A 14,753-nucleotide genomic window follows, 5' to 3' on the forward strand; every position below is an offset into this window, starting at 1 on the left:
ATTGCATTCTTCAGAAATTTTTGGCACCCAATAGAAAAAAAACAATTGCATTTCAAAACAGAATATAGTTGGAAATAATTTCCTCTTTTAATAACCTGCCAAGGCTTTCAGTCTTTCCCCTGCAAAGGAACACATCCCTTGTAGTTTAGCACAATGCTTTCCCACACTGCTGGCTGATTGCAAGGTCGCTGACTCCTGATGCAGTGACACAGAATCCTGAGCTTGCCTCCTGGCAGGGAAGTAACTGCTTTCCACAAACATTGTGTTAAAAATGCATAGGTTTCTGTAGGGTTTCCATCTACCATTATGTGAACTCCACTGATTTAATTCCCATACTTTTACTGTCACAGAATAACTACATACTTTCATTGAAGAAATGTAGAGGTGAAGCAAAAATGTTCATTTTCAAAGCAGGAAATCTCAGTTCCCTGACAGCACTGTATTCCTACTGCTGGATTTATATTCTAATGGCTGATGTAGATTTCATCAGATTGTCCAGTGGCAATAATTCATTCCATGTAACCTGGGTGTATTCCATTCTCACTGGATTAGAGAGATCTATTGCACTCACAAGCCAATCCATTTTAAAACTAGTTTAAAATATTAATAATCATGGTTAGCTAGATGGAAATATGATTGATTGCTACATAATCCACTGAATAATAAAACAAATCAATAGCTATAGTTATAAAACTAGACCCATGGGATAAATCAATCAAAACTTGTGCCTACATTTCAAACTTAAGTCTCACTCAGTCTTCCTTCTGCACTGTCTTTTGCCCAGATGTGAAAATCTTAATCTGAGGTCATGAGGTAGTGGCAGATACAAAGGCCAAATGGATGTCAGGTGTTCTACTGTTAAAAACTCTTCCCTCTTAACAATTCATTATCCTCCCCATTACAAGTGGAAAACCCTAAAATACTCTAATTACACTGCAATCAGTGTTGACCTCTTATTTCTTGGGTGACTCATACTGATCACTCATTTTTTTAGTTTCTTCCTTTATTTGCCATAACTACTTTTCTTGTAATAACAGAAGTATCAACAGCAGACATGAATATGTATCAAGTAAAACAAACATATTTTACTGATATTTTTAATATATAAAAACACAGCTTCATAAACTTCCAACCCAACTTCTCTCTGCACTTCATAGGTGGAACAGCATTTACTTGGATGTGTTGCAATAAATGGACATGCTGCACTCATTACTATGCTGTCTCAAAAACTTGTTTTACAAATCATGCACATAATAAACTTGCACACTATCATTTCTAATGTTACTACATACCCAAAATAGCCTTCAAATTGAATAAGATAAAACAAAACATACATCATCTAGTTAGCATTCAAAGTTCAGGAGAACTGGTAGGTCTAGTAAGAACTGGTAGGTCCTGAGCTTTAAAGAAGATCTGGAAAGGGTATCTTTGCATTACCAGAAAGTTCAAAGCTTGACTGTCTGAGTTCTCTGTGTTATTAAAAATCCCACAAGTTTTGCAAATGTAAGGTAGCTATCCTACATCTTGAAAACATGCAAAAATACCTTGGTAATCATGTTTAGTCTGTATAAACAGAAAGTTTGTTTCTGAGCCATATTTACTTCTTTTTATCTAAACCGATTTCACTAGAAATTTACATCAGCACGAGCAAAGTGAATTTCTGTGCATTTGTTTCATGCTTGCACTCCTATTTTAGGCAAGGGCAATTGACTTCTGTGTTTACTGGGAAATATATTTGTATGTGTTCTGGTTTGCTTGTCCTGTTGGAAGGGTCAACAGAGCTGGAAGCAGGGGAATTTCCAGCTGGCACTGCTCCTGTGAAGGCAGCTCCCACTTGGCCCTACTGTGGAGAAGGCCTGGCTCGAATAAGCTGCACACAGAGCTCCTCAAGATCAGGGCCGTGCTGCTGCAAATTAAACTGCACTCTAGTCTCCACCTAGACACAGCACAGTACAGACCTGCCCACAGAATGAAGCAGTTTTGGCTTCACTCAGCATCCACAGAAGTGTGGGGAAGCTAAGACTCAGAACCCAGGTCTGCATGAACATGGGAAAAGGCCCTGTGACACTGAATTTGAACTGACAAAAGCAAGAGAGCAGATAGGCAGCAGGGCTCAGCATATGCCCAAAAGGAAAAAAAAAAAAAAAAAAAAAAAGCGCCATTTTCCAAATTCTGGCCCAAGTGTACCTATGCCCCGGTACTTTTAAATTCAAAACCATGTCACTGAAATCAGTTCAGATTTGGCCTTCCTGGTAGATCTTGCTCTTTGTGTGACGGAAATGTGAAAAAAAAGATAGCACAGACAAGACTGGATTCCACCTACTAGGTCTCGTTCAGTAACACACAAAACCTAAGAAATTTAGGGCCGAAAAGGGCCAAGAAGGGAGGAAACACAGACTAGCTAGTTTCGAGGGGGAAAAGATTCTAAGCGCAGGAAGGCAGCATCGCTGGCGCTGTCAGAGCGATCACGAGGAGGACAAGGGGGATGGTACGGAGACCGTGAATGCAGGAGACAAAGGAAAGAAAATACCACAAGAATAAATACGGAAAACATGAGTTAGAAAATGGTCTAGAGACACCGGCTTCCCCTAAATTCGGTTAGTAATGTGCCAGCCGTAGGAAGGGGGAGCGGGGGGATGCCTCAGAGATGAGCTAAATCCACCGGCAAACCCAAGCGGAAACGCTGCCAAGGGCCCGATAAAAATGAAGCGAGCAAACGCCCTTTTCTACCCGGCCCTACACGAAACGGCTCGGGGAGACCCCTCGGACGGCCAGCAGCACGCAGAGCCCCGGGGCGGCTTCCCGGGAGCCTTTGCCGATGAGACCCACTTCCTCCAGCGGGCGGAGGCGGCCGCGCAGAGCCGCTGAGGCGCGGCGAACGGCAGCAGCGCCCCGCTCGGCTCGGCGCGGCCGGGCTCCCCCGCAGCGGGGAGGGCGGGCCAGAAAAGCGCTGCGGCAGCCCCCGCTCCCCGCGCCGCCGCCCGGGGCATTCCCCGCGCTCCGCCCTGACCCCCCCGCTCCCCGCGCAGCCGCCGGCGCAGCCGGGGCCGCCTCGGCCGCCAGGTGTCGCCGGCGCACGGGCGTCCCCGCGGCCCCTCCTGCGCCCGGAGCCGGCGGGGCTGGCTCAGTGCGAGCGGGCGGAGGCGTCAGCCCGCAGCGGGGACGCGCAGCTCAGGCCGGCTCGCCCCTTCCTCGCACACCCCCGCGGCCCGGCTCGGCTGACGCTCTCGGCACCGCCAGCGGCCGGCCGGGCGGCTCCCGAGCACGGCCTGCGGCCGGCTCTCCGGTGGCGGCGGCGGGGAGCCGCGGCGAGGAGAAAGCTGCTGCTGCGGCGGCGGCGGCGGGGGGAGCAGCCATGTTGGAGCGGGGAATAAAGTGACTTTCCTCGGGGAGGGAGCGCGGCCGGCGGTCCGGCGGAGGCGAAGGCTCTCGGGCGGCGAGGAGAGAGGGGGTTCGGCTCCCGGCGGCCGGAGAGCGCTCCTCGGCGGAGGAGAAGGGGAAGGAGAAGGGGCAAAGGAACCGCCCCCGGACCCACGAAACTCCGGCGCTGCTGGTGAGTTGTGGCTGTTCATTGTCTCCCGGCCCAGGGTGCGGGTCCGGCTCGCGGCGGGGTGTTGGCTCTCAGCCTGCGGTGCGTGGGACGTCGCGGAGGGTGAGGTGACAGCGCGGCCCCGGAGCAGGGGGGAGGTGATGATGGTCGTGGGAGAGCTCCCCGCGAGAGGGCCGGGGGCTGCCCTGGGAGCCCCGGGCGTGGGGAACGTCGTTCGGCGCCCCCGGGCAGGGTCGGGCCGGGCTGCGGGGGATTTCCGCTGCCCGGTGGCGGCTGGGAGCGGCTCCGCGGGGGCTAGGGGGCAGCTCCGGGAGGCTGAGCCCTCTGAGAGCGGAGCCGAGCGAAGCCGGGCCCGAGGGGTGAGCCGAGGATGGCAGCCCCTGAGCGCCGCCGGATTTTTTGGTGATCCTGCGTTCGTCACCCTCCTTTCCCCACCGCCTCCTCCTCTTCAAGCGAGGCAGCGTTCTCCTGACAGCTCTTCTCCTCGCAGCCTCCGCACGTATGACACATCGCTCCTATTGCAGGTCTCCCCCCACACGCACACCCAAAATATGTAGGTTTCAGTGCGTGGCATCAGAGTTCTTCTGCTCTGAGCTTTGAGTTAGAAGGTGACAGGATACGTGAACGTTGTCTGACCCTGAACTTCTGTGAACTCCTCCCTCCCCTTCCTTGCTCAGATATGTAATGGCTTGAGACCAGTGGGAGCAAAATGGTGCTCTCAAAAGGACGGGGGAAATCAGGTGGGATCATGTATATTTTATATTTCTTGCGAATTTATTACGCCCACCAGTGTCAATACCATGTTCGTGTGAGTGGATTAGCTGTTGCGTTAGAAGAATGCTGACCTTGATCCCCTTTGTCTCTCCTGCAACGATTTTGGTAGCTGGCTCTAGTTGTTTTAAACTCATTGCTCTCTTTGGCACTTTGCTAATGGCTGTTAACAGTGTTATTGCTAATGGTTGTTAACAGTGTTATGGGTGTTATGAGCAAAATGGGGATGTTTTATAATTTTTTTAAAATAATTTATGTTCTTTTGTAATTTAACGAAGATCAATAGCAGCATTCTTGTAGGTATCACGGTATAGATACAAGAACAAGCCTGGTTTGACGTTCTTCCATTTCTTCGCTCTCCCCCTGTCTTTTTTATTGTATTAATTAAACTGGAAGCTGTATCACCAAAGGTTAAATACTGGGAAGATGGGGAACAGAAAAACATTTATTTAATTAGACTTAGTACCAAATTCAGGTTTGTTTTTCTTATTAGAACTGGGAAAAAAAGAAAGTAGGTGATCTGGTATTTTAAGTGCTTAAGATGTTAAAGAAATTGCCATATTGCTTTGTTATAAGAATTCTGTATCTTCACACACAGCTCTTGTTATTTATGTCTGCATTTTGGTAAGTGACATGAGAGAGGCTTGTTTTGAATAATTAATGTAGAAGTAACAGATATGAAAACATAAAATCACGTGTTTAAATACATGGTGAAAATTTTCCTTTAAAATTGTTTGTGCTTGAAAGATCAAACTGAATTTAATTCTCCAACATAGATAAACCATTTTAATGTTAACTTGGCATTAAAAGGGCCACTTAAATTGGAAAGATGAAAGCATCTTCTTTTTTTTTTTCTTTTTTTTCTGGCATTATTTAAATACTGCTTTGACAGTAATGAGTCTGACTTACAAAAATCTTTGGGAAGGAAATGCAATGAGGTTCATACCTTGTATTTGCATATTGTACTGTGTAGCCGTGTGTTTACCCAGGATGGAGCTCCACACAAATCATGAGGTGGATTCTGCCTACATCCGTTCTAAAGAGTTTGCAAATTAAGGCCTGTGTTGTCTGAAGCAAATTATAGTTTGAATGTGGGGAGTCATTTATTTTAAGCTTGGCTAAAAATGTAGTGCATTAATTGATCTTTTTAATATGTAAAATGCCACTTGCATGTAGTGAAATACCTAATTTATAATTGCAAATATAATTTAAATTGAAAACAGATCATGGCTGTGTATTTCCCCTGAATGGCTCTGGCTTCAATTTCTGCCCAACACTGCAGTGTGTAAAAATGGTATAGCTTACGACAGGGATGTTAAGATGCTCAGTCTGCGTGTGTTACTGTTATGATGTGGGGCTCTTAAAGTATAACTATGCAGAATTTTTTGAATGGCCTAGTAACATACAAATCTTGTAATTTCTTACATGACTACCTGCTGCTAGGAGGAAAAAAAAAAAAAAAAGTTTTGCTCTTCTTAATAAGTTTCTGTCCAGCGGTATATTCGAGTAATTGCACCTAAAAACTGCAGTTGGGAAAGGCTTTATTGAAGTCTGATTCAGTGAACAGTCTGCATTAAAATCTTTCCATGAGTTTGCTCTTGACCCTCTTTTCATGTTAAGTGGAAGCTGTTGATATTCCATGTACAAATGAGTTTCTGTTTTTTGTCCAAGAAAGCTAATGAGCTGTATTTTAAGAAGTTCTATATACTATTCGTGTATTTATTGAATGCATTATATGGTATGATGGGAAAATGGACAAGAACATGTCTAAACATCAGGCTCAGAAATTATAAAGCTTTTCTAGCATAAACTCACTAAATGTTGCTTACAGTTCTTAAGTTACAGATATCTTAACTTTTTAGCTGCATGCTTTCTAGTGCTTACTCTTTTTTTATTTTTGCAGCAAGCCTTGTATAGCTATTGAGGCAGCAGGACACCGCTGTAATCAGTGGCAGTTCAGAATTTTATATAATACACTACAACTTTAGCATGTAAAAATGCTTTTAAAATGCCAAATGTTTACTTGACAGTTGTGGATCACATCTGAAGAACAAACTACACTAGTGTATTGTTAGCAATCACCGCCTTATTTTGCAGTGCACTTAATTACAGCAACGGCTTTTGCCTTCTGAGCATAACAACTGAGATTTGAGGGGTTTTTTTGGTGCCTGTTCACATACTGACGTAGCAACTTGAATGACTGAGGTAAAAGCATTTTATATTTACGTATTTTAATCAATAGATAATAATTTCCTTTTTAAAATTAAGTCTAGGCCTAGGGGGCTTTAAAAATTACTGAATATTTTATATCCTGTTACTTATTTCTTTTGGGCCCTGGCAACGTTTTTCCCTATGAAACAGGGCTTTTTCCAGAAACACCCACTAGTGGTGCGGGATGGGGGGTTTTTTTGGTTTTGTTTTTTTTTTCCCTGTGTATTTTTTGAAGTCATGATGCACTTTTGACAGCTTTTATCTGAAGAATGAAAGTTAATGCTTGTTTGGAAAAATAACTTTTTATAATTCTGTATTGAATACAAATTCATAGGTACTCATCCTTTACTAACTTGATGGATTGGCAGTTCTTCCAGAGTTGTTGATTTACTGAACTTCTTTTAGCAGTGATGTCAACTGTCAAGAGTTTAGTAGAACTGGCTAATTAGAACATGTACAAACAGCAGTTTAAACCACTGATAGTCATGAGGAATAAACAAGACCTGTACTCGAGCTGGTTTGCCAACTTGGAGCACAAGAACATTGGGAAAGAGGGAAAAAAAAAAAAAGAGTTCTTTAGTTCTGTGATTCCGTTATATGGAAAACAATTACTATAATGGGTGCATAAATCAGGTAATTTGCATTGGACCAGCTTTTGATACATCAGTCCTTGGATATTTAGCCACATTCTTGGAGATCATTATACCCTATACCTGATCGTGCTATAAAATAATACTGTAGACACATTGATACTGGGAATCATTGTAACAGTGCTTTGCTGTCATATTTGGGCTTTTGTGGTATAGTGCTTGCTTTTAAAGGATTACAGATTTCATTTGCTAGGAAGCATCAGTTTATCAGGGGTGCTATGCCTAAGCGCAAATGTCAGGAAAAACAAACGTGATAGAGCAGCATTGTCAGTGCAGCAGCAGAAGAAACAGCTGTTGAGTCACATTTAAATTTTTCACACAGTAAGCCAAAATTAGGCAAAGTTATTTTAAAAAGACCAAAAAGTACCAACTTTATAATGTTCTTAACTAAACACTGAAAGGCTTCTCTGAATTTCAGGACAATTTTTCTGCTTCCTTATTTCAGCAATATGTTGAAAATGCAGTAAGCTGAAGGACAGTTGTATCTTATGTTTTGATGATGACCTTTTTGCTTTCTTTTTTTATTTATCTTCTCGGGATCAAATAGTTTTGCATATATTATGATGGTCAGGGCTGTGTTTTATACCAGAACAAAGAAATTACTTATCTTTCAGTTGCACTCCTAGCTACAGATCTTGCCTATCTTTGATTTTAAGTTGAACTTCTTAGGTATTTTGCATAAGTGAGTGTTACTCTGTGCCCTCTAATTGTATTTCATTTAATTATTATCTGTACCTCATAATTGTACTCCCTTCTCAGACTGCTTTTGTTTTTAAAGGTTTGGTAGAGTTTCACAATGGTCTCTGATTTTAACAACTGCATTTTATCAGCTTCACTGAGAATACTTGGATGCTTTCAGTTTGTTAAAGTTGTCAGAATCATGGCCCTCTCTTCTTTGCTTGGCAGATTAGAGCATTTTGCAGGCATGTATATGTACTGAGACAGTAATATCATAGTCAACTGTCATAACCTGTATAGTCTTTCAGAAATGTCTTTCTCAAGTATTTTTGGCTTCCTGTTCTTATCTTATGATATGGAAGTATTTTTGTTTGGATGTTGTTCGGGTATGTGCAAGGTGTGTCTTTATACAGCGGTCATTAAAGTTAACATCTCGTGAGGTTTAGAGTTAATTGGTGTTCACTGAAGTAAATATCTTTGCAAAATATGGATTGCTAATAATTGTCAAAAAGTATTAGTCATCAGCAATACTGCTGTCCTGTAATTGAGAGAAAACTGTTTGGATTAAGAAGTTACGGTCTACAGGTTAGTTTACAAAAAATGTAAAGAAGCCAATTTACAAAAATGTAAAGAAATTGACACTGAGATGAAGTAATATGATTGATAAGAAAAACCAAAATCTGTGATGAGGAAAGCCCATGCTGTCACCAGCTATTACAATTAGGTGTATTTTAAGATAAAATTGTATTCTAAGAAAGCCATTAGCCCATTAGAAAAGCTGAAGAAAGTGTAAGCATTTGATGTTCTTAGAATAGGTTGATGTTCATGAAATACTGCTATATTCATAAGGAAACCAACTGTATGTGGTTCTCTGAGAAATTTCCTAAGGGAACCTGAAGGTGTTAAGCAGCTGTCACTGAAGTTGTGAGGTAAGAATTGTACAAGTTGCTAGGGCATTTCCTGGAGTGGAAATGCGGGTCATATATCTCAGTATCTCTCAGAACACTGAGAAATTATGTGATTTTAGCACAGCTAAGGTTTCTTGCAGTGGTTTTAGGAGTTAGTTATATGTATAGTAATGAATATTGACAGAGCGGGAGATTAAGCAAAGAAAACAACTCTTGCTCAGCATATATTTATAGAGGACCAATCTTGTGAAACTAACGTCTGGTTCTCTTGATAAGATTAAATATTTCGTGTGGTATGTTGTTGATACTGCAGACAGGCGTCACTGAAACTTTTTACGTGGCCCTTACACGGCATTTTGATTATGGAACTAAAATGATAGATCAAGTGACAACGTATGAAATGGTTTAAAACCCAGTGGATAATGTGAATCAAGTGGTTACCTATAAATAGTTGCTCTTACATAACCACATGTGATGAGGGCCTCATCATAAGTTTGTGAAGAAGCCCTGGGAAGTCTCAGTGTCAGCTGCTGGGCATTGCTACTAATGAAGTGAAAGTCAGTGAAAATTGCACATTATTTCTGTAGCTCCAGTAAATTGGGAAAACAATAGCTACTGAGGAATGGGTCATTAGCGCAGGGTGGATGCTTGGAAAAATGGCAGCTTCCTGTTTGTTTACTTCTATTTTATATCAGGCTTTAAAAGATTGAATGTAGTGTATTAACTTTTTAAATAAATCAGTTACGTTTGATAACTAAATGAAATGTATGCAGCTATTAATATTAGCTTTTAGTTTGGGTATTTTTTCTGTAAAGATTTGGAGTAGTTTCTCATGTGTAATACAGAACAGATACTCAATGTTGATCTGCATTCAGTATGTGGGGTTTAGGGAGACCTTTTATTTTGAAAATATATTAATAATATAATTAATAGCATACATAGGAGGAGGAAAAACAGTTATAGAATAATAGATTACATTTTATATTTATATCAGTTTTCCATCTGTCTTGAAATGAAATAGTCTCTCAATGTAGAGTTCATAAAAATTCTCCATAGGCCAAAAAGATGTGGCTTGTATATACATTTAACTGGGGAGAATTAGAAGTAATTTTTTCAGTCTGTCATTAGTTTATTGTCAGTGCATCTTCCTCTGTCCTTTCTCTTTTTTGGCATCTGGTTGTTATAAACAGCAGAGTACCTATGTGTGCAGTGGGCTTGTTGCCTGCTTAGCCACTGTTCAGTCTTAAAGCTGTGCAATAGATGCAATACTAAATGGTTCAAGCGTCTGCTTGTAAAGCATGGGTCTGTTTATATTTCACCTTATTTGTGCTTGCTCTGAAACCCAGATACAAAACTAAAGCCCTCCTGTGTGACTGTGAGAGACAAAGCTTGGGCTGCTGCTGCCTGTGAATAACTTAGTTGCTCCACAGAAGAGTTCAACCTGGCGTAACTGTCGCAATCACCCAAAGCTGCATTTATTTTTCCCCTTTGCTGGCTGCTGCTCTCATCCCCACATTCCTCCCTTTGTACCAGTAGGCGTCTTGTGACTGTCAGGGAGCCAGTGCAGGTTACAGTGTGTGTTTGGGTTCAATTTTACTTTCATGTTTACAGGTAAATAATTGTCACTTTCTGCAGTATCAGTGGAAAACCAGCAGTCTGTAATTACTTTTTTTTTTTTAAATATCCTGAGCAGATGGGAGGGGAACTTCCTGTGTACAGAGAGGAAAGGAGGTGCTCAGCTGCTAAATATATCAATCATATATGCTGCATTAAAGTCTTTTAAAAATGATGTGTAAAACAGACGAAACTTACTTTGGTACTGGGTAAGAAGGCACAGTGTGGAAATAATTACTGATATATCTTATAAAACATGTTCTTGATTTTTAATATGGGTACATGTTTGAGATGAAACGAAAGTATTCTTGGTGTGGAAATCGTTAGTGTTGGATGAAAGACATCTAAGGAAACTAAAAATTACTTTTTTTTTTCTTGCAAAAAATATTTTAAAACTGAATTAAATAAGCTGAAAATGAACTACAATAGGAGTTTGAAAATATTTGGAAGATGCAATAATAAAGAAAATGACTTAACTGTAGTATTCCTATTTTTAAATGGGCCTAGTAGTGGAGTTGTGTGGGGTTCTTGTTTTGTTTCTGAAGAGTTGATCACCTCGGGAGAGACGAGATCATTGGCATCACTGAAGCCACAGTTTGGATTTAAATCACTGAAATTTACAGTGAATTCACAGACACAGTGGTCTTGAAAATAACAGCCTTCGCAATAGTCAGGTAAAGCAATTTCAGAGGCAATTCCAAAAATACAAGATTTTCCGTAAAGTTTCATTACCTTTGTAAATGTGATTCAGTAGGTTATGGCAAAGAAGCAAAATATTTTGAAGCTTATGCTATTTGCTTTCAGGATTAAAGAAGATAAACAGCTTAACAGTGTTCCCATTTGCACAAGTCACAGTATTTTTAAACCTGCTGCTCGTAATTCTGGGTTGTTTATCAGGGAATTCAGTTAACCTAAGTGTCTTTTGGAGGCTTGTTTCTGATACATCTCAGTGTAGTTCTCAAAACCAAAAATGTTTGATCCATAAGCCAAAAAATAGCTTTAAAATGTATTTAGTCAGAAGGTGGCTTTTGGTTATTAAGCGTAGTCTTTTTTTTTTTTTTTTTTTTTCCCCTGTGGGCTCTGCAGGAGAAACAACGTAACAGTGTATAGCAATTAGTTTCTTCAGCAGTTATATGCCTTTCTTCTTGAATTACGCAATTTTGGTATTTTAGAAGTAATACAAAGCAGATTATGAGTTTTGAAGATAGGCATTTGATATGCTTTGGTAGTCAGCATTGTTATTAATATTTAGTATTTTTTAATGTGTCTCAGTATGGTTTGTGTATAAAATATTAAGTGTTCAGTGCTGTTAATTAAGTGTTCTGAATCTGCTTTCTTTAAAAGGAACTTTATCTTTTAGTGTTCCTGGTGGTCTTACGTAATAGGAGTTTTGGCCTCCTGATACTTGTGAATATTTCTGGTAGTGGAAGAGGTGGACGTTAGTTGATGGATTTAAGTCATTAGTTGTTTGTCACTGTTAAAAATTAATGTGGGCATGAATGGATAGCTAGTAATCGGTTTCACCTGTAGCTGCATCTTAAAATACCTATGTTGTTCTTCTAGCAGTGGATAGATAAAACCTGATTTCGTCTCTTTTCAGCATTTACCTTGAAGGGAGCCCATCAGAACCATTGTTTTTGTATTACAACATTGCAGTTTGAGTCGAATTAAGCGCTTATTTCCAAATCATTTCTGTTGCATCAGTAAACTGAAGAGGTTTCCACACCTGTCTGCATTACAAAGTTGATAGTGAAGAAGGAAGAGACTGCCTGGGGGAATGGAAGCAAGCACTTTCTTTCTGGTGGTGGGAAACTGTGAAGTGTCTCCAGCTCTGGTGTGAAGCTTTCTCTTAAGTGCCTTAGGTGCCTAAAGATGATGAGTCTTCTTTTTTTGAAATTGATGAGATTCAATTCCCACCCCCTTCCACCTCCCCCATTTATGCATATAGGTTTTTCAATATGTAAGCAATAAAACGTGAAGATTTTTCTTTATTCATCACTCCTGCTTGCAAGTGTTTAGCACTAGAATTTTAAAATGCTGGTCATGTGAGTAGTAGCGATAGTATATTTTAATACTGAAATAGGTTCCTGAACGAATTGTGTTCATGTTATGTCTTCTGGCAATTTCAGAAACTAGGGTTGCAAGGACAAATAAAAATGATCTATGATCTGGTGGGGGTCTTTTGTTGTTGTTTTGGGGGGTTTTTTGGTTTGGTGTTTGGTTTTTTTGTGTGTGTGTTTGTTTGGGGTTTTTTTTTGTTGTTGTTGTTTTGGTTTTTTTGTTTGTTTGTTTGGTTTTTTTGGTTTGGTTTTTTGAGAGTGGGGGGTTTCTTTGATTTGGGGTTTTTTGGTAGTAATAGGAGAACCTTGTTTGAATACATGTGCTCTGTGATAAAGTAAGACAAGGGAAGATTTGAGCCTATCTTACACCTGCAGTTGATGGTCATTCTTGACTTTTTAATGATATTATACTGCATTAAGTTAATGGTAAATTTACATCTTTACATGATTGGATTGTCATATCTGCTTTTGGTAACTGGAATTGTATCTTAGTTCAGAGTTTGTTGTTTGTTTTGTGTTTTTACTTGAAAGACAGGATGTGAAATCTTTCTTCCGCTTAAATTTTGACAATGATTTCCTTGATTTGGTAGACGTTATTTGCCAAGTTTTCCTTGGATTGGTTGATGTTATTTGCCAAGTTCAATGCTAGTTTAGATAACTTGTTGAAGATATTTTAAAATATAGCTGCAATAGGTTTTGTGTAGTGGTATTGGTCAGTTCTCATGAAAAGCAGTGCATCACTACCTTAAAAAAACATGTAGGGATGGACGATTTCATTTTTTGGTTGTTTAATTTGAGGCTTCTTTAAGATACTAATCTTAAGAGTGTAGGTGCTGAAGATCCTGTGAAAATCAGCATTAGTGGCATTGTCTGCAGAGACCTGTCAATAGAAATAATACCCTGACAGTGTCTGGAAACATAGTGGCATGGATTCTAGTAAATATTTCTAAGAAAAAACAGCAGTAGAAGCAAAGACAGTGTATCTACAAAATACTGCTAAGCCACCTTTATACTAACAGAATGGCCTAGCTTTTCCTGTTTCTATGGTAGATGTTATCTCACTCTGTTTATACCAATGTAAATGAGTCTAGCCTGGATTATTTAATCTACATTAATGCTTTATGTCTCAGTGTAGTTAATTGCACAGGGCCTCTTCCAGTCGTATCTCATACAGAACTAACATAATATGTAACCTCACTGCTTCCAGCCCCATCTGAAACACAGACTTGAGAACAGCCCCATTAACTGTCTTATATAGGGAATGTTTTCTCTTAACTACATTTGATATGCAAGGCTTCCATTAGTAGGCTGTTAAAAAAAACCCATAAAGGTCTTCGTCACTGAAGGAAGAAAAAAGCCTGAACCGTCTGATAAAGCGCAGGAAGCAAAATTGTTGACAGAGAAAATTCCTTTTCTGTATAGTCACTTTTATGAGAAGCGCCACTCCCCAAAGGTAATATATTTAACTGTTAGTGGATCCTCATAACATAATAGATTATTTTTCTCTTGTATTCAAAGGTTTGAAAGAGATAAAGAAAACTACATGAGTTAATATTATTCCAAATTTTTTGTGGTATTTTGCTGTGTTATTTGTGCTATATTCTAGTATATAAATGTTTGCCTCTCTGTGATCATAAGAGGCTTTGGAAAAATAACATGTTCCGTTTTGTGCAGAAATTGGAGAACTTTATGATGGTCTTTTAATCTCATTTAGCTCCTGTCAAAGCTCCTTCCGCAGTGTGCACAAGCCTTGCTTTTTCTGCTAGGTAGTAATATTCCAGCTGGATTAACTTACTGTGGCTCTTTATCAGAAAGTCTAGGAAGCTTTTTGATTAAGCAGTCTGAAATACAGAAAAGCTGCACTGTTTTACAGCATAGAGATACATCTTTATTTTTAATAATGTCCCTTTGCCCTCTTTGGATGAGTAGTTCCGTTGTATTTTTGAACCAAGCCTTAGAGTTAGCAGTGGTTTTGTTGGGTAGCAGAGGGGACAGAAGGTGTCAGAAGTGGGAGGAGTGCATAACCAGGAACAAAAGAGAGGGCATTGTGTTTTTTGCACTCGCCTGGAGTCGGATATTATTGGAGTGTGTTTGCCCAGGCTTTCCTAACTCTTCTCTGGGTTTTGCTACATATGTTGTGCAGATATTTATTTACTTAAATAATTCCATGAGATTACCTGTTATGAATTTGTACTGTTGTAATGAAGATGGAAACTTGTAGCTTCTGATCCGGGAAAGCTAAGTGTGAAAACAGTATAAGATTGCCCTGTAGCATTACTTAATTCTGTGTCATTTCCAAGTGCTGTTTGGG

The 14,753-nt window shown here is 40.2% G+C and overlaps 1 protein-coding gene across 4 annotated transcripts in view; it reads left to right on the forward strand.

Moving 5' to 3' along the window:
* Positions 1–3,284: 3,284 nt before the first annotated feature.
* CDK17 (cyclin dependent kinase 17) overlaps positions 3,285–14,753 on the forward strand; it is a 94,458-nt gene continuing 82,989 nt past the window's right edge. The window contains exon 1 of one of the 4 annotated variants that reach the window (XM_040061437.2): positions 3,285–3,553. The gene's annotated coding sequence lies outside the window, so the exon portion shown is untranslated. Of the gene's footprint in view, positions 3,554–3,965; positions 4,291–14,753 lie in introns of those variants that run through there. The other 3 variants (XM_040061438.2, XM_058420199.1, XM_058420198.1) reach the window with 3 other exon arrangements.

The sequence above is a fragment of the Hirundo rustica genome, chromosome 4, assembly GCF_015227805.2.
Source record: "Hirundo rustica isolate bHirRus1 chromosome 4, bHirRus1.pri.v3, whole genome shotgun sequence".
NCBI classification, from domain to species: Eukaryota; Metazoa; Chordata; class Aves; order Passeriformes; family Hirundinidae; genus Hirundo; species Hirundo rustica.